This window comes from Erpetoichthys calabaricus, chromosome 2 (genome assembly GCF_900747795.2).
Source record: "Erpetoichthys calabaricus chromosome 2, fErpCal1.3, whole genome shotgun sequence".
In the NCBI taxonomy this organism is placed as follows: Eukaryota; Metazoa; Chordata; class Cladistia; order Polypteriformes; family Polypteridae; genus Erpetoichthys; species Erpetoichthys calabaricus.
Window position 1 is genome coordinate 143619002 of NC_041395.2, and position 26478 is coordinate 143645479.

At 39.8% G+C, this 26478-nt stretch overlaps 1 protein-coding gene and 1 pseudogene across 2 annotated transcripts in view; one reads left to right on the forward strand and one right to left on the reverse strand.

The window, feature by feature from the left end:
- Positions 1–26478, reverse strand: part of LOC114646412 (inactive N-acetylated-alpha-linked acidic dipeptidase-like protein 2) — a 1943185-nt gene that overhangs the window by 1239719 nt on the left and 676988 nt on the right. The gene's annotated exons all lie outside the window — the stretch shown is intronic.
- LOC114645435 (uncharacterized) lies at positions 10655–14996 on the forward strand (annotated as a pseudogene).

Sequence of the window (26478 nt, forward strand, 5' to 3'; positions counted from 1 at the left end):
AATGAAAAGTCAATGTGGCTCAGAGGTGAATGTGGAGTGTAGCAGAGACGAACGCGAAAGACGCCCTGTTTTGTGAGTTGATGCATCCGAGTTGGTGGACGATGGCTCTGCGAGTTGTCATCGTATCCAATGACGCCGTGTTTTGTGAATTGCTGCGTCCAAGTTGGTAGGCGTGGCTCTGCGAGTTGTCGTCGTATCCAATGGTCTTAGAGTTGGTGGCCGTGGTTCCGTCCTGCGTGCTTCATGGGTGTCTTGCTTGTGCTGGCGGCTGCTTAGTGAATTATATTATATTATATTATATTATATTATATTATATTATATTATATTATATTATATTATATTATATATATTATATTATATTATATTATAATGAAAACAGAAACAAAGATGAAGGTTTGAGGCACCAAATGGTGATCCCTGTATATTGTTATACACAAAAAATCAGGTAAGTCACCAAAAAAATATGTCTTTACAGATGGGAGTCTCTGTCCAGACTGGTGAAGGATGGCAATGGTGCTATATATAAAGTCGATGAAGCAGAAGGGGTGAGTTCAGGTGTCCCAAACTCTTAAGTGACATCTTGCATCATCAGCCTGTGATTCTCTCGAACTGTTGAGGGAAGGAGAGGCTCACGTGATCACAATCATTGTGGTTTTTGACACCACTATATATTCTGATGTAAATATTTCAGTGATTACTATCCTTGGTGGAAAGAACTCTGTTTAAAAGAACCTAGTAGTAGAATCTCTGCCAAGTTTCTTCAATTTTTACCTTCTTTTTGTTCAAGATCATTCACTTTTCTTTTGCCCTTACATCCTGAGATGTTTCAACATTTTTGCTCTTACTGATTTTGACCCATGCACTGCTCTGACTATTCTCTTGCCCTTCCCTTCAGGTTTGATCTCCATGTCATTTGTGTCATATGTTCACAGAAATCCTTGGGCTACACCAGTAGTTCCCAGACTTGATCCTTGGGGCCCACTGTGGCTGCAGGTTTTTGTTCCAACCAGGGCTTTTTTTGTGACAGTATGCACCAGTATGCACCAGCTCCTCGGCCATAACAACTGGTCATGGCATTGACTATGTATTAAATGATTCCATAATTAATTGTGTGCTGTCCAAATTTGTATATTTTACCCAAGCTGTGCATTCTACATTAACTAGCTCTGGTACGTAAAACATTTGTTCATATCGCTTAATGGCCTTGTTGATCCTTTTTTGGTCTTATTAAAACGCTATCCCTGCTTAATAATTCCATAGTTACACCACAGCACCACCATTATTTTTTATATTGTGGTGCTGTCAACAGTTCAAAGTACCTCAAACTTAATCCAAACACAACCTTGCCTCAATGCTACCTTTTTGATTACAAAAAAAGCACTGGTCCAACCATATTCACAATTAATGATAATTGAAAATAACTGATATCATTTAATTACCCAGTCTTTTCTCTTATTCTGCATTCAGAAAAGCACAGCACATCTGACATTTAGAAATATTTCAATTTTTGTTATAGCTTTAAATGCTTACCTCTCTTTGTTGCTTTCATTATTATTTTGCCCTTTTCTGTATAGTTTGCTCCTTCCATTGTATCCTAATAATTAAAAGCAATTACAGCAGACCCCTGAGTAAACTACACTGAATGATGAAAGGCTGCAACTACTTCAGCATCAGTCAAACTAATTAGTAAATGGTGGTGTAAATAACCAGAAGACCTAGAAAAACAGAATGAAAATATTGTTAAAAAATAATTTAAAAACTTCTACACTGACCCCAAAACATATAAACTGGGAAATAACGGCTCACTTAATTAGGCTAGGAGTGCAATTAAAAACAGCAGTTGGTTGGAACAAACACCTGCAGCAACAGGGGGTCCTCATGACTGAGTTTAGGAACCAACATGCCCTTAACACAAACAATTACAGGGGAAAAAAAACTGCCAGGAGAAAAGAAAATAAGGATGAACTGTACCACCATGAAACAAACAGTTACAGGCAAAAGGACTAGGAACTTAACAAAAGGGAACACGTCAAAGTACAAAGAAAATGCTAGTAAGACTTTTGGAGGATACCAGGATGCAGACTAAATAGCGCTGCATGTGGAAAGACAGACAAGGGGGAGGCGTTTGAATTGTTTAATTTATTAGTGGTTTTAGCTCAACCCATTTTAGACCATGCCAGTGCCAGCTCAATGTTGTGATTGTCTTGTTAGTTGTGTGGCAGTTAGCAGGCATCAGCTGTTGCAAGATGAATCAAATATAAATGGGAATGAGTTCGTGCTTGAGGAGAAGTTTTTTTTTTATAATTTTATTGGTGTTTCTATGTTCTTGTTTGTTTTAGAGAGTGTTCGCTGATGGAGAGTGTTTTGTCTTGGTAGAGTAATATATTACTCTACTTTGACCTTTTGTATTATTAATGTGTAGCTTTTGTCAGAATGCTTCAGATCTCACAGACTTACCACTGTTTATAAGGTATTGTACCATATATCTTCTCCCCACCTTCCCTTCTACATTTATAACTTCAGGCAATTAGGTGTAGTAAAAGACCAGCAGGAGTTAAGTTACACTTTAAATAATGTATTACTGATAATTTTCATAAATAATAATAATATGCAAAGTACATTTGAATATTGGTAACCATACAACCTGATAAATGCTGATGTGTAGTTTCAGGTGGCACACAGACTTGTTAGTTACTTAAAATGTCTCTAGTTAAGTCCTCATTTTTGTCAGCTTTCTTCAGAATAGGACGCATGCCTGTGTCAATATGGCTGCCAAGCTGTGCTCTTCATTGTGTTGTCCTTTTCAATTCATGGTGGGTGAGATGCCCCTTCATCAGTTGGTAAGAGAGATTTATAGATTTTCTGCCCAAACCATACAGCCAATAGGGCATCATGGTATTATTATTACTTACAGGCTTCTGATACAAGCCAATTCCAAACAGCCATACTTCAGACCAATGGGGCACAGAATACCTTCTCACCTGCCCTCAAAACCATTTGTTGAGCTGATGTTTGCCAGCTAGACAGTCTGACTTTCCTGTGGGGGTTGACTGAGAGAGTCCTTCCAAGAATCATTTGCCAAACTTGTTTTAGGCACTTCCCTCAACCCTGCTGTAAAATTCACTATCCTGACTTAGTCCTGGGGGGTGGGCATACTTAACCATACAAATAAAGACATACAAAATATTTATCAACTTATATGCAAAATTTCACACCACCGTGGAGAGAAAAGGTAGAGAAGGAAAGGCAAAATCAGCCATGCTGACTGCAGTGAGGACAAACAGAGAAGAAATCTTAGTAGGTGACAGTATTCTCATCCACTGGGCAGTAGAGCATGCGAGAGTGAAAGAGGTCACCAAAGGTAGGAGGCTTAAGCGCAGCAACATCCAGAAATAGTTAAGACACTCTGGGGGGTTTAGCAACCATTGTGGGATGGCTCAGATCTGCTTCTAAGAATATGGACACTGATATTTATTTCTCTGCTCCTTCCATAGTGAAGCCAGGTGCAGTGGCAATCAGATTTGAGGGGCAAGTTACCCTTTGTAGCTGCTGCGGATGACTGCAAATACAACTTTGAGTTCTGACGAGTACTAAACGAGCAGAGCAGGAAAAAGAAAGAATATTACCTCTGCACCGTTTGAGGTTTTAAAGTATTTATTTATTAGATTTCATTTATTGTTTTAAACACACTGAGACACTTATTTCACTTATTTATTTACATAATCTGACTGCACTGTTTTGCACAATTTTTGGAACTTTTTATTCTGTTTTTAATATATGCTGATTGACTGACTCACTCACTCATCCTGGTCCATCCTCAGTTACCTTAGCTGCAGGTCTGGGGCACCACACACTATAACATTTTTTTGTGTCTTCTTAAGAGTTTTGGAATATGAAGAATTCATTTTAAGCTTTATTCTGTACTAAGAACAATCATTAAAACAGTTAAAATATTCAGCATCTTATGATGTCATTTTGTTTTTCATGGTTTCTAAGACTTCGGGCTTAGTATACTTTTCCTAGCCATACTGCTATACATGACCATAGGCAGACACTGTAGTGAGGGCTTATAGGTAAGGGTCATGCACTTACTGATTATCTGAGATTGTGGATAGAAACTTAATTACTAATACAAGTACTTGTGCAGTTTTAAGTCTTTTGGGTTTCAGAATTGCAGTTTTGTTTTTAATACATCTTTGTTAAAAGATTTGGCTGCAATGCAAGGCAGGACTAAGTCATGGTTTTGGCCTTAGTTTAGCTTGTTTCATCTCCCGATCTCTACTTAAAACGAATTTAAAAATGACATCTGCCTTTTCCTCAAAAGGTGTGTGAAGTGTGAAATATTAAAGTGTGATCTTTAACAGAGAAATGGTACTACACACTTGCCCTTTAACTAACAAATCCAATAGATTTAATATTTTCTTTAACCTAGCATTTACCAAACTATTTCTGACAAGGCCAAAGCTGCACCAAGTGGGGCTATACTGTCTCAAGGCTTATTAATTGCAATTTTGGGTGCTGACACCAAAATATTGTATACAAATAATAACTGTGCACTAAATGTAACAGTTTAAGAGTAATATGCTTTCACAATTTATAATTATTGTTTAAAAGTTTGGCAATATATAACTTTTTATGTTTCTCAAGCAGACTTTTATCATATGTGCTTGCCCCGTTCAAATATTCATTAACTTTCCAAGAGGGCTTACAAACTGCACATGCAATATTGAGTTGCCAACTACAATAAAATGCACATTGTTTTTCTTGCCTTAGAAAACATAAGCTTGTGCAAGAAACTGTGGGAACAAAGTGTTCTTTAAAATGAATAATGAACAAAATAGCTAACACTACATCCATGGGGCTGTGGCACAGTAGTATGAGCTTGTGTTTTATAGTACCACACTTATAAATGGGATTTTCATTGAGGTAGTAATAACTAAGTTTTATACACAGTACTAAAAAAAATGACAGGCATTGCCAGACTGCAATAAAAATGAAAATAAAAAATATGCATCTAATTTAGTAATTAAAAACAACTTTCTGAAATGTCTGTTTAAACTTAAAATATATATTATTATTTGTATTTCCCACTCTGGAGCAACACACATATTAATAACGGGAAATACACAGATTCTTTGAGTTTATCCTTAATGACCTTATTTGTACTCATTGCAGAGCTAAACTTTGTAAAGTTTGGGAATTGTTGGCCTTTAACCTCATATGGAGAGCTTGTTGATATTTGAGGTAATAAAACATTGTGTCCTGTGGTTTTTACAGTTATCACAGATGCTTCTATAATGCAAGTTTTTAAGTATACAGTAAACCTGCCGCTACTGCAACATATTAGGGATTTCCTTTTCTTCAAGATGCAGTGCTTATTCCATTTTTAAATTTAAGAATATGTTGCAGCAGCCCTGAAAAATTATTTAAGTTAGTGAATAGTCTCTTCTTCATCAAGGATAATAACAACAATGTTATGTTTTTCACTAGGAGTTTTTAAGACCGATAAATGATCCAAAATGAATTAAAAAAAAAAAAAAATCAAACCATATACTTTATATGTTAGTCATTTCATACACTGATTATAGCACAAATAAAAGCATGTCTAAACTAATTTAAAAGGGTAATATTTCTTTTCATAATACAGACATGTCTTCATTTATAGCGAGTTGATTTTGACATGAATGCGTTATTTGGCAACAAGTATATGCATATAGGAAAAAATAATAACAAAATTAATATTAAACTTAGGTTTGATATTAAGATTTGGTCAAAATGTATTTATTTACTTTGAAACCCATAAAATAACTGTTAAATTTAAACTGAAAAGAAATAACTGTAGAATTGTTCTATATATATAGTATATAATATATATATATATATATATATATATATATATATATATATATATATATATATATATATATATATATATATATATATATATCAGTGGAAAGAGGGCCAAAGTTATGGGAGGTTGAAAAAAATTATAAAATGGGAAGGCGATGACAAGCTAAATGTCACAGAAAAAGGACTGAGTGAAAAATCAGTGAAATATTTTGGAGATTGGATGTTTCACAGTTTAGACAATAGAAATACAGGGTCACTATAAGGTGATGTCTAAGACAAAGATATTGATAAATGTTAACAAAATACAAGTTCGAAGAAGCTGAAAAATGGAGGTGGAGCTGCATGATGAGAATAAAATGCCATGAGAAATATTGGAAATATATGATATGCATCGTAAGTGAAGGACAAAAAACTCTTCAAAATGACCATTTTAAACCAAATATCAAAATGATCGAAAATGAAAGAACTCTTCCATTCACATCAAATTAAATATCATTGACAGGCATAAATGGAGAAGTGGGAACTTTGAACCTAACATGGCGAAGAGAACAAGAACTACAGATAGCGATAACTAATTAGGACAGTTAGAATGAATGTTCTATCCAAATAATTTCTTACACTACAGAATAATGATTTAAAAATTGGATTTTTCATTTGATACCAATGTAAAGCTGTGGGAGGAATAAAGGATTATGTGCTACATTTTGAGTAAGCACTCTTTCTAAGTTTGTATTGATTTCACCGCAAACATTAATGAAAATATTTGAAACTTTCCTGTGTTACTATGGCAACTAAAGAGCAGATTATCACTGATACAACTTTGGCATTTCTCAAATAAATATTTCCAGTCAATTCTATGCTAAAATAAAGAAATACATAAACAGACAAACAAATAAGTAAAAGTACTGTTTCTTTCTGAACAGCACTACTGATAAAACTGAAACCCCTGTTATTTCTTGGTTCTGTATTTAATGCAGCATGTATTGTCTTTTATGTCAAAGTGTTTTTTTTTTTTTTTTAAGTTTGATAGGACAGCTTACAGGCCTACAGAAAGAACTGAAAGTTATGCTCAGAAAATCCATTTTACACACAAGAATATGGACACTGATATTTATTTCTACTAACACAGCATTTCACACAGAGATGTGGATGTCTGTAAAATTAAGGCAGGCAGAAAGAAAGGAAAAATGTAGTGCTCAAAACTTTAACAATAATACTTAATAATCCTATATTAGCTGCTCTGAGGCAAGGTAAAAAAAGTTGCTGACTGAGATTTGTCGAACACAGCCACTATAAAGTGGCTCAAAGTGCTTTAATGTGGCCTTTTGCATCAATGTATCCTAGGATGGATTGGCATTCTCTCCAGGGTTATTTCCTGCTCTGTGTGTGATGCTGATCAGAATGGCTCACTTTATCCCAATAATGGAAACAGCCTACTGCAAAAATGGACACATGTCCCCTAATATGACAGCATTTGGTCATTTCCTTTACAGAGAATTTAAATTATTCAGCTTTTGGCTGTATATGTAAACAGTTATCAGAACCATGGTGCAAGCATTAGCGGTGAAATGTATTGAGTTTAGAATCAAGTTGCTAAGATACTGAAATATTACTTCTGACAGACAAATCATCTATATATATAATTCTCTAAGCCGCCAGCGAGTAAGACACCCATGGAGAACGCAGGACGGAGCCACGCCCACCAACTCTAAAACCACTGGATATGACGACAACTCGCAGAGCCATGCCCACCAACTTGGACGCGACGACTCACAAAACACAGTGTCATTCATGTTCGTCTGTGCTACAGTCCACATGCACCTCTGAGCCACGTTGACTTTTCGGTTACGACGCACGACCGCGTACTCCATTGCAAACTGTTTTACACGCTACATACAGCGTTTCGCATCCGCGACAAACATGCGTCTTCTTAGATGGTCCTGCAGGAACATGGAAAACATTTCCCCGCCCACCAACACTCCTTATTCCCCGGCTCGCGTCCACCCTCGCTCTCCAGGCATTCACACTGCCTGCTCATGTGCCCAGACGCAACAATTCACCAACCACCCCGTAAGTCGCTTTCGTCTGTACTACAGTCCACATGCACCTCTGAGCCACGTTGACTTTTCATTATTCTTTTCGGTTACGACACACGACCGCGTCCACCATCGAAAACCATGGGAAAGGAACAACAAAGCCCCACCCACAAACTCTAACCCTCCTCCCATGTGATAGGGAACGCACCTCAGAGCACCACCCGCCAACTCGAAACGTCCTCCCACGTCCACCCTCGCTCTCGAGGCACGGCTTACTCATGTGCCCGCCCCTAACAGCGCACCAAACACATACTCACTCGCTTTGGTCTGTGTTACAGTCCACATCCAGCTGTGTGCCACGTTGACTGTTCATTTGCCCTCCATGGCTACCGCTTCAAATGTATTTCATGGAAACAACACTTCTTTCAATGTTATACAAATTCCTGCATCAGGTAACTGTTTATTTCTATCAGTCGGGTTTTTCTGGGAAAATGTCATTGACGAAACTGTTGCTCTCAAACTTCGCAACATGGCTGTTAGCTTTGTTTGCCAACATTGGGATAACTTCAGCAACGCGGTGTCCGTTGTTGTTAGTCACAGAAGCATTGTTATACAGTCTGCTCAACAATACACTGACTACATGAATACGTCCGGAGTCTATGGTGGCGAGGCAGAAATTGTGGCAATGTCCCAAATGCTTCCAGCTACTATCACCATTTACTTCCGAGAACGTCCTCATGCCTCTCTTCGAGTTTAAAATCCGGCCCAACGTCTCTCCATATCCCTGCACTTTAGCGGTCCTTTGGATCATGGGCGTTACGAGGTTCTCATGCCTCTCAAATACACACATGATAACCTTCTGGTGACATCTTTTGACGCTGTCGGTATGTGCACACAGGGTGCACACCCACGTGCTTGCCACAGTAATGTGACGTCACCTGCCCACTCTCCTCTTCCTGAAAAACATTTAAACACACACTCCCCTGAACAAACGCATTCCACACAGGACTTTCAATGCACCTTTTGTTCCAAAAGCTTCCGAGTGCAGATGCACTCTTAAAAAAAGGCACATTTAAAAAAACACAACACTAACCGAATGATGCAATGTGAACATTGCCAGCAATGCTTCAAAACAACTCGCGCTCTCAAGAAACACTTACAAACTCATTCCACTCTCACCTTCAATTGCACATTTTGTAAAGAGGACTTCACAGGTGAGATGGATCTCCACATCCATATGCAGATCCATTCAACACAAACATTTGTATGCAAAATTTGCGACAAACACTTTCACGCACGCAGATATCTTACTAACCATCTCAAAACACATTCCCTGATGAATTCTTTTCAGTGTCAACACTTCTCCAAAACCTTCATGCACCAGAAATATCTCAAAGCACATTTAAACACACACTCCACTGAACAAACGCATTCCAAACAGATCTTTCAATGCAGCATTTGTTCAAAAATGTTCCGAGTGCAGAGATATCTCAACACGCATTTAAAAACACACTCCACTGAACGAATTATGTAATGTGAACTTTGCCAGCAATGCTTCGAAACAACTCATTCCAATTCCATTCAGTGTCAACACAGCACTAAATCGTTCATGCACAAACATTACATTCAGTTTTCTGCAGCTTTTCAAGAAGATACCGCCATTCACGTCCAAGAACATAACATTGGCCTACCTACCGCACTATGTGCTTCTCGCAATGCTCTTCATTGGCCAGCAGAGGTCAACACATCCGGACATTACACTAAATGTTGTCATGCTGGCAAGGTGTCTTTGCCACTGCTTTCCAAACCTCCTCTTTTTTTAGAAGACCTCTTGACTGGCAACAACCCGCTGTCCCGAAATTACTGTGATCATATCAGGGAATACAACTCTGCTTTAGCTTTCACGTCAATGGGCGCACACATCGCTCAGCCATCTGGACAAGGACCATATGCTTTCAGAATCCACGGTCAAATTTATCACCAGGTCTCTCCTTTATATACCAATCCTGACACGTCATCACAATACGGTCAGCTATATATCTTCGATTTTGCTGAGGCTACCAGTCAACGTTTGTAAAAGGAATGTAATAGCTCTTGCAGTGACATTTTGTTGCTGCAACTAGACAACATGATACGACAGGTTAATCCCTTTGCAAAGTCTTACATGCAAATGCATGACATTATCACTCACAGTAACCCTGTTACTGCTGTACAAATGGTGTTCATGGAAAATCCAAGTCTGGATATGAGAAGGTATAACACCCCGTCCTGTCAAACTGATGTTGCTGCTATCTTTGTAGGTGAAGACGGGGAACCTCCTGCACAACACGACATTTGCGTATATCCAAGGGGAGATGCTTGCAAGCGTATCTCTGTTCTCAATATGAACTGTGACCCCATGGTTTATCCACTGCTGTTCCCTTACGGAGATCCAGGCTGGCACATACAGTTGACCCATGTTGAGGAAAAGCGAACTGCGAAAAGAACGCGAGTCACACGGCTCCAATTTTATGCTTTCAGGCTTGCCATGAGATCTTCATTTAGCGTCTTGCATTCCAGTGGCAAACTCTTCCAGCAATACATCGTCAACGCATATGTCAGAACAGAAGGCGCACGTTTACATTACCTACGGTCCCATCAACAAGATTTGCGTGTAGAGCAATACAGGGGACTTATGGATGCTGTCACAGCGAAAGCACATCACCATGACCTCCGCCCCTGGACAATTGATCATTCTTCCCTCTACCTTTCAAGGCAGTCCAAGGTACATGCAACAGAACTACCAAGACGTGATGGCAATTGTCCGCAAATGTGGAAAGTTGACTTATTCTTAACCATCACCTGCAATCCTGCTTGGCCGGAAATCTGCAACGCCCATCATGAGCAAATAGAACACAGACGTGACATCGTTGCTCGCGTCTTTCATATCAAACTGCGACATTTTCTAACAGATATTCTGGAAAAGAATATTTTCGGCAATGTTCTCGCTTACATCTCCGTCATTGAATTCCAAAAACGAGGATTGCCTCATTGCCATATGTTACTTACATTTGACTCAAAATCCAAAATAAGGACCAAGGATGATATAGACAAATATGTCTGCGCTGAGCTTCCAAATCCTGAAATACACACTTGACTTTTCCAAATTGTCACTAAATGCATGGTGCATGGTCCGTGTGGCACGCTCAACGCCAAATCACCTTGCATGAAAGACGGCATGTGTACCAAAAATTTCCCGAAAGACTCAAGAAAACACACAAGGATACCCCATATACCGCCGAAGTCAAGGGAGAACTGCCATTGTTGGCAAATACGATATCGACAACCGTTGGATAGTTCCTTACAATCCGTGGCTTTCTCAGAAATTCAAAGCTCATATTAATGTTGAAGTTTGCGCGTCCATTCAATGTATCAAGTATCTTTATAAGTATGTGTACAAAGGACATGACGCTGCATCCATTGCACTTCACAGGGAGCCAACCGATGATATTTTTCAACATGACGAAATACAGACTTTCCTTGACGGTAGGTATGTTAGTGCTCCTGAGGCTATGTGGCGTTTGAATGAGTACAGCCTTTCAGAAAAATCTCACGTGATTACACGATTACCAGTTCATTTGCCGGAACAACAAATCATCTTCTTTCATGAGGGTCACAAGGAACAAGCACTACAAAGACAAGCCCACAAAAACAATATGCTGTTAGCATGGTTTGAACTCAACAAAACAGATCCTGAAGCTGTAGATTTACATTACACTGATGTTCCCCAACATTACAAATTTCAAAAATCCTCTGGAAAATGGAAAAAGAGAATCAGAGGAGGCACAAAAATGAACGGTAGAATGCCTGTTGTTGCCATTAACGACACCGAACGTTATTACCTCAGACTTTTCCTTACCCGTTCCGTGGGCGTCACAAGTTTTCAACATCTACGAACAGTCAATGGCGTTGAATGTGACATTTTCAAAGAAGCTTGCCAACAATTAGGTCTTCTTAAAGACGACAAGATATGGCATGATACTCTTTCAGAGGCATCCCAGATACGAATGCCACGATTCTTGCGAGAAATGTTCGTTTTCATCTGTGTCTTCGGCGAACCACACAACGTTCCACACCTTTGGGACACGCATAAACTCTCCCTTTCTGAGGACTTTCTCACAAAATATTCCACAACCACCGCTTGCATGTATGCTCTCGCTGACATTAATGACATGCTGCAACCACATGGCCTCAACCTGCACAAATTACACCTACCCCCCACTGACATTCCTCCACTGTGTCATTCATCTCCCACCTTCGACGCTCAGGCTGAACACTCACATGCTATAGAACACTACAACAAACTCAACACAGAACAGAAACACGCTGTTGATACTATTTTACACGCTGCATATAGCAATTCCCATCCCCGATGCTTCTTCCTACAGGAACAGGGAAAACCTTTGTGTACAAAACCCTGATTCATACCATCAGAGCTAGAGGAGACATTCCTACCATCGTAGCATCTACAGGAATAGCTGCAACATTATTACCAGGTGGACGAACTGCCCATTCTGTTTTTAAAATACCGTTGAAGCTGAATACTACTTCCAGATGAAACATCAAACCTACCTTGCCACGTGTTCAACATCTTCTACAATCCAAAGTTATTATATGGGACGACACACGCCAATGACACACGCATACGCATTCCAGGTAGTTGACAGGTTATTACATGACCTCACGGGTGACACACAGCCATTTGGAGGCAAAACAATACTATTGGGTGGAGATTTCCGACAAATACTCCCCGTCATTATGCGTGGCTCCCGCGCACTTACTGTCGCCAGTTGCATTAACAAGCACCCTTTGTGGCGTCATATGCATGTTCTTACACTGACAACAAATATGAGAGCTCTTCCTGAAGAACAACATTTCGCACAATGGATGTTGGAGACGGGAAAAACGGAACACCTGTGACATTGCCTTCACATTGTTTTCCTTTAATTTCTGATCCCTTTCAACAACTGTATGGCGACATCAACTTCTCAACTGTCACTCTGGAACAACGAGCTATATTAAGCATCACCAACGAAGACTCGCTACACCTTAATGAACAAGTGCTGAAACTTATCCCTACCAACGAGGTGACTTTCACGAGCTTCACGATCGTCGTCACAGACGATCCTGCAGATCAACTTTCATTCCCCGAAGAATTTCTTAATAGTCTTACTCCCACTGGCATGCCTCTGCATAAACTGAAAATTAAAATTGGATCCGTCATCATACTTCTCAGAAACCTCCTGCCTGCAAAAGGTTTTTGTAATGGCACTAGACTGTCTGTTACCAGCATTCACCGCAACGTACTGGAGTGTAAAAACTATCACAGCTGCTACCTCACAAACTGTCCTTATTCCCCGGATATGCCTGACCCCGTCAGATTCAAATTTGCCTTTTACTTTTACATGAAGACAATTTCCTGTTAGATTGGCCTTTACGATGACAATTAATAAGGCACAGGGACAAACTTTCAAAAAGATATGCCTGTATCTGCCAAAACCAGTCTTCAGTCACGGACAATTGTATGTTGCTCTCTCCAGAGTTCCATCTTTTCATTCATTTACTGTTGTATCCTCATGTATGCCTGAGATTGAGCATTGACAGGTCTGTGATGCCCTTGGATGTCCCGTACTGCATGCGCGCTAGACTGAATGGATCAACGTGTGTCTACCCGACGCCGAGAGACGTGGGTAAGCCATTGAGCAACATTCGTGATGGAGACCGGGGCTTGCAATTGTTCCCCACGAACAAGGAATACCCAGTAAGTGCGGGTCATACGCTCGCACATACGCTTGCTACTACCATGGTCGGGTGACTTGGTGGATTATATATAGAAAAGCACCCGGAACCGCAAAGAACAATGAAAAGACAACATGGCTCAGAGTTGCACAGACGAAAGCGACTCAGGTTAGGAGTTGGGAGCGGGCACATGAGCAGGCAGTGCGTACTGAACGAAGATTGTATGTTGGTTCGTAGTGTGCATTGTTGCAATGTTACTTTTCTTGGTGGTTTATTAAATTACGGATTTTGCAAATGTTCATTTTTTTTCCCTGTGCTTAAAATCATTAAAAAAGTATGCTACGCCGCGGGTTGGCTAGTCATGATTACATTTCTCCTATAAAAAAAAAAATATTTTACAACACACTTAAATCATGCAGAGTAGATGCAGTTTGTCTGCTGGAGCAAGCTGAAATCTAGGCAGTTGCTACTATGTGAAGTTTGCATGTTCTCCCTGTATCCATGTTGACATTTGTCTAGGTACTGCTCTTTTCCCCAACGTTCAAAACACTTGTGTTAGTCTAATTAGCAATTTTAAATTGGCTCTACGAGATGTATGCATGATTGGCGGACTCCTCATGGTTGGTTCCTAGCTTATACTCATTGCTCCCGAGATAGACTCCAACCTGTCCACCATGACCCAGAAATGAATTAAGCAGGTTTAAGAATATTATTTTTATGTATTTATGCTGACATCCCTGGTGACAAGAGACATGCTATGACATGCTTTATCATTTTACTGATTTTGATTTTATGCAAGTCAGCAGCCAGGGATACACATTCTTGTAGTATTGTCCTGAAGTTAGAACTGCTCCTACATTTTTTGATAAGCAGCCCACTACAGCAAATGAAATCTGATTCATCAAATTTCTCTCAATGCTATATGATTGCCTGCTGTAAAATGCATTTCCTATGCAATGGTCAGAGCTGCTACTTTACCACTACAGGAGCAAGAGTTTGAATCATTACCTGTGCAGAATGTGCGTTCTCTCTGTGTCTATCAAACTTGACTCCAGATACTTTGGATTCACACATGACTGTAAACGCTGTGGGTGTGTAGGAGTCACTAGCACCCACTACATGCTATTAAGAAACACACACAACTAAATGAAATATAAATAGATCTGAAAATAAATATTTTGATAAATTACTGATGAAATGATATTGAGAGAACGTTAGAAAAAACTATTTTTATATTATGTTTAATACCATTCTAAATCCCTTCATAGACAAAGCACATTACCAGTCAAGCCAAGAGGAATATCTGCAGTGGTCATCAGCACTGAAGCATAGAATGAATCATCCCACCACTGACTCCATCGTATTATGATGACTTGAGATTAATTTGTGTGACGTCAGCGAGCCCAAACCCCAACACGATCACAAAAGCACAGTCCTGGGTTCAAATAAAGGTTGGTTTATTAACCAGACTCCTCAAACAAGTAACAAAAATCATAAAAACACAGGTTTCTGTTTCCACAATTCAATTCTTCCCAACAATTTCCTTCACCACCGCACTGTCCTCCTCCAGTCGAGTGTTGCCCTTCTTCCTCCCAGCTCCAACTTGCCTGACCAAGGGAGTGCAGTCCCTTTTATTAATGATCCAGGAGTACCTCCAGTGCCAGGACTACTGCCCGATGGAAGTACTTCTGGGTCATACGGAAGTCCATTACAGCAGGGAGCGCCCTCTTGCATCACCCAGTGATCCCAGCAGGGTTGCTCTGCTGGACTACATCTCCCTACATGCCCTGCCGGCTTTCCACTAGGCACCGATATTCGGGGCTGCTGCCATCTAGCGTGCTGGGGGAGTAAAAAGCCCCCAGTGATATCTTCTCTTTTTAGTGGGTTAATCGTCACTCCCTTCCTTCTGGGTCTGATGACTTTTTCCTTCCCGGCCGGGATGCCCAACAGCCTATCAGGTGCCCCTGTTGGAATAAGGAACCATCCCCTCTTCTGGCCAGGATGCCCATCCAGCCTATGTGGCATCTACATTTGTAATTTTATATTTTAGGATTGCTACTGTGATGATTAGTGAATGACTGTAGAACGAATACTGGGTGCCAAACTGAGCACCTAGAGGAAAACATCAGAAACACAATGTGTCTGCCAGCCTTGAGCACAAAGTAAAAAAAAAAACTGTGTTTTAACTGAATGTCTAAAGAAACAGTAACTATATTAGGGTATTAAAGTTTTGAATGCGCATGTGCAAGTGCTTTTATGCAGCATGCTGTACCATTTTTGGCGAACAATGATGTGCTTTGTTGATGGCAAAATTTTAAATTGTGTTTATCCTTTGTGGTCATTATCATATAACTGCTCAAAACAAAAAACAAACTGAGTGTAATATGCATAATCCCCTTTTTGTCTTTGTAGCTTTAATCAAATTTTTCAATTCCAGAAAACAATAGTCAAAATTTATGCTTAAATTTTATCCATATGCAAATTAACATTCAATTTCCAAATTGTAAACACCAGATTTGTTTTCATTTTCAATTACCAGTAAGCATTAGCTGCTAGGAAATAGTCACTTGTTGTCAGGCCAATTTTTCTGATTTAATGGAAGTTATTGTAAAGAACAGAGGCGCACTGTCTTGGCGGTATGTTCGCTTGCTGTTAGAAAAGAAAAATAAAGCCATATGCTTTGAAGCGTAAGACAGCCCACCCTTTGGTGTAGATTTTTTAACACGTGTTTCTCCTGGATTGCCTTGCGGCTCCATGCCTTACCCTGTCACAACTGGATGAACACCACTAGATTTACATCAGCAGCTGTATGGGGATTTAGAGTGGTTCTCAGCAGTATATTTCTTGATACGCCTGCTATGGCAGAATTCCTACATTTTGACTCTCATCTTGTGTTTTACATTACGGAGAGTAAAAGAAGCCTTTCAGACATCAGTCTCACCTACAGTGGATACTGCTGTGGTTGTCAGCTTTGCTTTGAGCTGCACATCCAAATAAAGGCACATTGACATCACTATCCTAATCTAAACACACAGTTTCATTTTAAAGTCTAATCAAAATTAGCAAGAAAATGTTTATGAAAAACTATCATTTTAAAACAGTTCTTGCTTTGAACGTATTTCTTATCCATCAAATTAAATGGCTATTTTGCGGAGTTCTTCAATAATAAGACTAGATGTCGAAAATGTGCTGCCATGACTGGCTGCTTTAATTGAGCTGTGCTTAAATGTTGATTCAAATACATTATTTGTCTCATTTTGAACACCAATATTGTATTTCAGTTTGTCAAACTAAAAACTCAGCAAATCAATATTTAACAGAAATGATTGGCTAATGGGGCGGCACGGTGGCGCAGTGGTAGCGCTGCTGCCTCACAGTTAGGAGACCCGGGTTCGCTTCCCAGGTCCTCCCTGCGTGGAGTTTGCATGTTCTCCCCGTGTCTGCGTGGGTTTCCTCCGGGTGCTCCCGTTTCCTCCCACAGTCCAAAGACATACAGGTTAGGTGGATTGGTGATTCTAAATAGGGCTTGGTGTGTGGGTGTGTTTGTGTGTGTCCTGCGGTGGGTTGACACCCTGCCTAGGATTGGTTCCTGCCTTGTGCCCTGTGTTGGCTGGGATTGGCTCCAGCAGACCCCCGTGACCCTGTGTTTGGATTCAGCGGGTTGGAAAATGGATGGATGATTGGCTAATAGAATATAATTTTCTTCTATAATTCACCTTGTTTGGTAAAAAAAAAAAGTAACAATATAATTGGTCACTCCAAAATTTTAGTCTGTGGCTTTCCCTCAATGTACTATGAAGTGCTATTATGAAAGGTAGAGTGGGTTACCAGAAATGATAGGCCACTTCAAATGATAGGTATCTTCCTAGATTTTAATGTTTAAATTGATTGCTGTAAGCTGATTTGTAAAGCAATTTGAGAAGCTTACCATGAAAGACTCACTAGTATATTAAATGAAGATTGAATTCACTGAATTTCTCTGCATGTAATATAAAAATAACTGGCGGCTTCAAAATTCACTTGATATCAATAAGCTGTATCATTTTTTGTATTCCATTATTCTAAATCATTCTAAAGTTCATTATATGATGATGTTCGCATACAATCATTTTTATATTGTGGTTTATATAGGCAATGCCACCCTAAAATGATTTACATGCATATGACTATATGATCATCAAATTAACAACAATAGGAGCACATTTTGGCAAAGGCCAAGCTAACATATTGTTATTGTTATCGAGTTATGACTCAGGCGCTGCCGAGAGTGGCAGCCTTTTCAGCAGCTCCGTGTACGACTTCATTTTTCTACTTTTATTTTTCTATTTTTTATTGATCACTCCTATCACTTTATTATATGTGGATTCGTTCCCTGGACACACTTACATTTACAACGTGGGCATGGATTTTTACACGCCGAGACTTGTCTATTCAAGTACACAACTTAGAGCGCTGAGAACAAATGCCAGTGCCAGTGTGGTTCCCTATTTACCCGACGAGGTCAGAAGGCGGTATCGTGGCAGCAGAGCTGGCAATAAGCAAAAAATGAAGCGGCTTGCGAGAAAGTGGCATTTTAAGCCCTCGAAGCCTTCTGTGATTCTGGGAAATGTGAACTCAATCTCAAATAAGATCGACGAACTTGGCTGCGCTGGTGAAAAATGTCAGAACCTACAGAGAATGCAGTTTGTTGTGCTTTTGCGAAACGTGGCTAACTTCCACCATCCCAGATGCTAACGTGGAGCTACCCGGGTTTAGCACAGTTAGAGCGGACAGAGATGCAAGTACCTGCGGGAAGCACAAAGGAGGAGGACTCGCTCTCTATGTTAATACACGGTGGTGTAACTCTGGACATGTTAACGTCAAAGTCTCCACATGCTGCAGGGACATCGAACTGTTGGCCGAAAGTTCGCGTCCCTATTACTTGCCCAGAGAGTTTGGACACGTCATTGTGGTTATTGTTTAGATCCATCCTCGTGGAGACAGCGAGTGATATCATCCATTCTGCTGTTGCTAAGTTACAAACGCAGCACCCTGAGGCACTTGTGCTAATCTCTGGACACTTTAACCATGTGACGCTGGACAAAACATTACCTGCCTTCTCCCAGTATGTGGACTGTAACACCCAGGGAAAAAAAGACTATTGATTTACTGTATGCAAATGTTAATGTTAAAGACTGCCTGCGCTTGGGAAAGCAGATCATAACCTGGTTCTGCTTCAGCCTCACTACAAACCAAGAGTGAGGGTCCTACCTACAACCACACGTTCATTCAGGAAGTGGTCCCCGGAGGCTGAGAAGGCTCTGAGAGAATGCTTTGGAACTACAGACTGGGATATCCTGCAGGGATCACATAGTGAGAACATTGAGGAGGTTGTTGACTGCACTACCGACTACATCAACTTCTGTATGGACATTGTAGTTCCAGTAAGAACTGTACGCTGCTATGCTAACAACAAGCCATGGATTACAAGTGACATCAAGGGCCTTTTGAACCAGAAGAAAAGGGCTTTTAAAGGCGGTGATCAGCATGAGCTCAAGCGCGTGCAGAAGGAACTCCGAGTCCAGCTCAGGGCGGCAAAGGAGCAGTACAGGAGAAAGCTGGAGAAGAAGTTGCAGAATAACAGCATGAAGGAAGTGTGGGATGGGATGAAGATCATCACTGGCTGCAGCTCGAAGCAGGGTGCCACCATCGAGAGAGACGTGAAGAGAGCAAACCAAATGAACAACTTCTTTAACAGGTTTGACCACTCTAACCCACTCTCACTCTCACCTCGGAGTACTGCGCCCTCCACACATCCTTCTGCTGATACCAGCATAGGAGAGACATCCTCACCCATAATTACAACAGCGCAGGTGAGCAGAGAGCTGAGGAGACTTCGTGCAAGCAAAGCAGCGGGTCCAGATGGAGTATCGCCACGACTGCTGAAGGTCTGTGCATCGGAGCTGGGGGGTCTTCTACAGCGCATCTTCAACCTGAGCCTGGAACAGGGAAGAGTCCTGAGGCTTTGGAAAACATCTTGTATCACCCCAGTCCCAAAGGTATCACGTCCTAGTGAGCTGAATGACTTCCGGTCTGTTGCTCTGACATCACATGTGATGAAGACCATGGAGAGGCTGCTGCTTCACCACCTGAGGCCACAGGTTCAACACGCCCTCGACCCTCTGCAGTTTGCATATCAGGAGAAGGTGGGAGCGGAGGATGCCATCATCTATATGTTACATCGATCCCTCTCTCACTTGGACAGAGGCAGTGGTGCTGTAAGAATTATGTTTCTTGACTTCTCTAGCATCTTCAACACCATCCAACCTCTGCTCCTTAGGGACAAGCTGACAGAGATGGGAGTAGATTTATACCTGGTGGCAGGGATCGTGGACTATCTTAAAGACAGACCTCAGTATGTGCATCTTGGGAACTGCACGTCTGACATTGTGGTCAGCAACACAGGAGCGCCACAGGGGACTGTACTTTCTCTGGTCCTGTTCAGCCTATATACATCAGACTTCCAATACAACTCGGAGTCCTGCCACGTGCAAAAGTTCGCTGATGACACTGCTATTGTGGACTGCATCAGGAGTGGGCAGGAGAAGGAGTACAGGGACCTAATCAATGACTTTGTTAAATGGTGCGACTCAAACCACCTACACCTGAACACCAGCAAAACCAAGGAGCTGGTGGTGGATTTTAGGAGGCCCAGACCCCTCACGGACCCTGTGATCATCAGAGGTGACTGTGTGCAGAGGGTACAGACCTATAAATACCTGGGAGTGCAGCTGGATGATAAATTTGACTGGACTGCCAATACTGATGCTCTGTGTAAGAAAGGACAGAGCCGGTTATACTTCCTTAGAAGGCTGGCGTCCTTCAACATCTGCAATAAGATGCTGCAGATGTTCTATCAGACGGTTGTGGCGAGCGCCCTCTTCTATCTATCTATCTGTTTAAAAAGAACATTAGATCAGGTGGTGGTTGAATGCTGAATTGAATTCTTGCTATTAAAGTATTTTTATTTGCTTAATTCGGTTGTGTGCTGTTACACAGTTTTGTTTCCAAATAAAAGACATTAGAGTGTTTATTTTGTATGCATACATAAAAATCATATTCCTGATGCTAAGTGCTCTTCATCACCGTTAGCACTTACATGACCGGAAACAAAACTTCAGTGCTTGTTATACCTTTAGGCAGCCATTGTAGTATGGTGGTTAGCAGAGCTTCAGAGTCCTGAGCTCTAGTCTTTGCCTAAACATGGCATCACAAGGATGCATTCACTAGCAGTAGGGCAACATGATAGGGTGGTTGTTAGCACTGCTACCGTACCTCACAGCAGCATGAAAGAACTGAATTATATTCCCTTTCCTCCCACTGCCTGTATAGTTCTCAATTTCTTACACATGTCCATTTTAGACTGTCATGACTGTACTTTTATTTTCACAATGTGTAGTTGTTTTATATTATTATTATTAGGAGAATTATTTTCATTATTATTATCATTATCTTATGAAACACTACCTTGTTTATTGTTTTAATTGAGTTTCCACTCTGTTGTTGTCAGAAGCGATGCCTGTTTTCTGGGTGTGATAGCACATCAACACGGTCATGCCGTCCGCATGCAGAGATTATTTAAGACAACAATATGCATTGTTGAATATTCAGGTTTTTGGATAAAAAACAAATAAAAACTCATGTTTGGTTTGGTTTGGGAGTGAATCAATAGTTGTGGTTAATGCCTCTTCCCTAAATACCAACTTTAACCTTTTTAGTCGTCGTTTCAGTTTTGATGCACTTTTCATTTTTTATCTTTCTGGCTTTTGACTGCTTTGTTCTGTTATCTCGAGTACTTTTTTTGCATAATTCAATTAAAAATCTTTAAAACTTTGCAAATTTTCAAACAATTGCAAATTGCAAATAACAATTGCAGGTTAAATCCCTTGCTCAAGGTTCCAATGGAGTAGAGTCACTTCTGGCATTCAAACTGACAACCTACTGATCGCCCGGCACAAATCCCTAGCCTCAGAGCCACCACTCCTCCTGTAGTGGTAAGTTGTCCCTAAAATTTGCTTTGCATGCATATCATTTTAGGCTATTTCAGTGTCCGTGATTACGACATTTATGATGTTATCTTTGATCCTTTACTGGGGATCTAGCCCTCAATGGACTTCTATCACAGGCTGAAAAAATCAAAAAATTTCTATTACAGTTGAGATTTTTTAGTCTTTAAACTATTGAGTTGAAGCACACATTCTGAACTGAATTAAAGAGATTAGAGAATTTTATATTATAAATTTATATTGATATTTCATAATGCATTGTTTGCACTGTTGATATTGTTTATTATTGTGCAATAAACACATTTTTCAGAGGCACAGTATTACTATTTTTTTTTCTCAAACATTACACTGTAGCACAACATTTTTATAAGAACTGGGTAACTGTCCTTAGTAAATTCAAAATCTCGTTCATCCATTTATCTTCTAACCCTGCCTAAATCTTCCAATACAGCAGCAGCATGCCTAAGATGGAAACCTTTAAAGACATGTATTTTGTTAAAAAGCTTATTGTATATACAGCACACACTGCATTTGGAAGTAGGAAGTTGCTTATGGCTACATTATGTCTAAAGTTCAAATGTTTAATTATTTATATTATTCTACTTTAAAACACATAAAACATCAGGCCCTAAAGGTTTACAGTGATAACAAGTATTTCGGTGGTATGAATCCCCATAATGATCTGCTAAATACTTCTAATTCTGGAGGAACTTCAAAGGATTTGATAAAGTACTTTTGCACAAACGACGCTCCTAGCAATGAATGACATTGTCCAGATTTCTCCCCTGACTACCAGGTATAATTAGATTTTAGGGCTTTTGTAAAATAGTATTACAATTTCTCATGTGAGGTGATATAGTAAAAATCTGAAGCAGTAGGGGACTGCTACATCCTCACATCGACAAAAACGTAAAGTTGGTGTACTGTAGATTCCCAGTCTGGATATTTGATGCCAGCCTGTTTTTTGTTGCATATACCAGTTCATTCCTATATAACAAACAGGCACATTCATGAAACAGAATCAGCCTGGTGAATGCAGGTGTCCCCAGAGATAGACAAGTGTCCCCCGAAGGGCTTGTTTCATACCAACCTGTATTGAAAAAATGGACTTAAATAGTAGTTTTCTCCATGTCTGTTGAGTAAACTTTATAGAATGTTTCTAAGTGCTAAACTATTGCTTGCAATGAACGTGCAGCTGACTGGCTTCCATTTTTACTTGTTTTGTACCCTTAGACAGTAAAGTACACAACTGTTAATTAAATCTATTCTTAGTGTTTCCAAAGCTAACACACATAAACTTTAGGAGCTGTGCCAGCTGCATCTATGTCTAAGAAATAGTTACACACATTTGTGTCATACAGGGAACAAGTTAAAGTTCTGGTATATTTTTTACTTTTCATTCTGGGAACACTTTAACATTTAATATAGGCACAGCTGCTACTAGAAAGGAGCTGTTAAATTACTTTTCTAGTACATCAGGAAGAAAAATATAAATCCACTCCTTGGGTGTGTTTGCCTGAGGAACCTCCAGTAGCAAATTGTTCGTGCGAGGCTCAGGTATTGACATTATTAGCAGAGAGGCAGCAGATGAAATAATGGCCCTTCTTATCCATTTAAGCTTTGCTATTTTATTGTTGGCTTGCTTCTTATAGGAAATCTTTAGTGCAAATCTTTATCACCATACCTTTAGTTCTACAATTGTGATGACATATGCTTGATTAATACAGTTTAATCCTTTACAACTAATTTCCTTAACAGTAAAATCTATTTCTTTGTACCATGAAAAGTAATTATTTCCATATTGTCTAAATCAATTTCTCTTACCATCAGCATTATGCCTCAAAATGTAGATAGGGTGAAGTTTTCAGTTTTACAAGGGCTGAAGGCTAAATCAAAAAAAAAAAAAAAAAAGCCTATAACCCAATTACAGCTAATTTTAGTGGTATGCTATGAGAGCCCCCACAGGCCATACTGTCATGGACAATAGTTGAGTTAATGTTGTTCAGCTAGCATTCTATAATAATGGAGCAAATTTTCTCATACTAAAAGCTGCTTTTGAATCATATTATGACTCACAAAGAACTGTTAACTCAGCCATAATTCTCTGTCTAACCGGTGATGGAGTGCTGTGGACGTAAAGAGATATGTTCACATTTAAGAGATCAAAGACATGGTGAACTGAATAAACTGTTCTAAGAACGATGCACCTGTTTTATTTATTTATTTATTTGTCCTAAGCTGCTCATTTTTCTGCCAGCCAAGCATTAAAACCTTTGGCTTTAAAAATGATTATCCTTTTTCAAGGCTTAGTATATTCCCAGTTGTATAGCCTAACTGGATAAACACTGCTAGTGTTGTAGATTACAATAGCTAATACAACATGACATGTCTTAGAACTCCATGGTTTTCAAAGCAAATATTTTATCTGTAGGTCTATCTCTCTCTCTCTTGCGCTCATATATATAAAAGAAAAATGAAATGCTATTTCCATGCTGACAAACAAAAAAGGTTAGTTGCATAATGCTTAGGTTAAGATATTATTTTTGTATATGGCCCATCAGATGTAGCCTCTATAATGAAAATATTTATTTCTGCATTGGAACTCTAAGTCCACCTCCTGTAACAAAGAGTCTATCTATCTATCTATCTATCTATCTATCTATCTATCTATCTATCTATCTATCTATCTATCTATCTATCTATCTATCTATCTATCTATCTATCTATCTATCTATCTATCTATCTATCTATCTTTTTTTAAGAAGGCATTTTACTCTCGGGGCCATTTTCACAAGTAGGTCCCTGGGAAGGGCAATGAGAGGAAACGGCACATCCTCCAGGTCTGGTGGATGGAGAACGTGCTGAGCCTCTTGAGGATCCATCTGTGCAACAGCCCACCTGGTACCACTTGTCACCTGCGCTTGAGCAATTGACTGTTTGTGTCGTAAATCACTGTTCATTTTCATAAAATGATCAAGCTGTTCCTGCAATGCTTCCACCTCCTTTGTTTTGATGGCAATCTCTTGTCCCTGGGGACAGATCTCATCTCATTGTTTGTTCACAACACAATTCCTTTTAGTTTTAACATGACTTCCCTTTCTTTTCACAATGTGCTGTCTTCTTTGGAGAGGTTGCAGAAAATCTAATTGAGCAGCTGCTGATTTTCCTCCCTAAGGTGTTTCACTTGAATCTGCAATTCCTCAGCTTTTCTCCACAATTTTTGCTACTTAAGTTCCAGGTTCCTAATCTCGTTCCAGCTCATATTACCCATAACTGTAGTAGAGGACACTGATGCCACCTCTTCATCCTCTGGTGTCGCACTCTTCTGTGGCGGTGGTGTTGGTGGAGGTGCATGGGAGTTCCCAAAGGAGCACAACAACTCATGCTCAGTGCCCACGGCCTCCTGAACTGCCTGATTTCAAGCCAGGAAGAGCTCTAACAGCTCCAGAACTTTGATAGTCTTGGGTATCATTCTCTCAACACTCTCCTTGCCATAATTGTTGAGTAACTTCTCCACCTCTGTCCCAATTGACTTGGTAATGTCGTACAGGTCATCCACTGATACTTAATTGCTCGACAGAGATCAATATCTTGTATGTGTTAAAGCTGCACGTGTTAAAGAGGTTTACAGATATGCAGTGTATGTGCTGTGATAGACCATCTCTGCTCCATCTGCTGGAACAGCAGAAGTCAAACTATCAAACTGTCAATCACTACACTTTCCAGGTGTCATATTCTAGACATTCTTATTATCATTTTTGCATGACATTCCCTTTTTATTGGTTGCATTTTTAAAATTATTTCTACCTTATTTAAATTTTGATTATATGATTACATCAGACATGTCATTAAGTGCATGTCTTCCATTGCTAATAGTCTGAACTTTTAAGAAAGGAAACTACAGAACAAAGAACAATAGTTGGATTTCAAGAGATTTATTTTGTTTGGTTCTTGACCCTGGGTTCTGTCTTTAAATACAGTTTTAAAATGGAATCATCACAAATGATTTTTAGGCCACCATTAATTAACATCAATAATTTGCCTGAAACTGAAACAAAGGGGACAATGCCGAATAAAAGAAAAATCCAACAGCTTTTGCTCAATGAATTTCAGAGAGGTGGCATAGTGGCAGCACTTCTGCCTCAAAGTAAGGAGTCCACGTTTCTTGTCACTTGTGGAGTTTGCATGTTCTCCCCATGTCTGCATGGCTTTGCTCTGAGTACTCTGGTTTCTTTTCACAGTCCACAAACATGAAATTTAGGTGGATTAGCAATGCTAAATTGACCGTAGTGTGTGTGTGTGGTTTGTATATGTTCACCCTGTGATGGACTGGTACCCATTTCTTGTTGGGATATGCTCCAGCTTTCCTGTAACTCCGAATAGATGGAATTCCAGAAAAAACATTTTTGGCATGATTTTTGGGTAAGAATTTAGTCCTCCCCCTAAGCACAGTTTAAAACATTAATATAACATAATAATTGAATATGGCTTTTAAAACCACTTTTTGTTACCATCCTTATATATCTGCTACTCTTATTAATCCACCAGTAAATGACAAAAGAAACTGCATAATGGATATCGGCTTCTACCTGTCACACCAGGTCGCATTGAGTGTAGGTGCTGAATAGACAGTGACAGTGACAAGTCAATAATGGAATACAACCTATTATACTGTGTGGCCTCAAGTGAAGTAGATACAGTTGAGTAGTACTGTAATATATCTATATTTGCTCCCACCTGCTTTGTGTTGAGACATAATTTTTCATCAG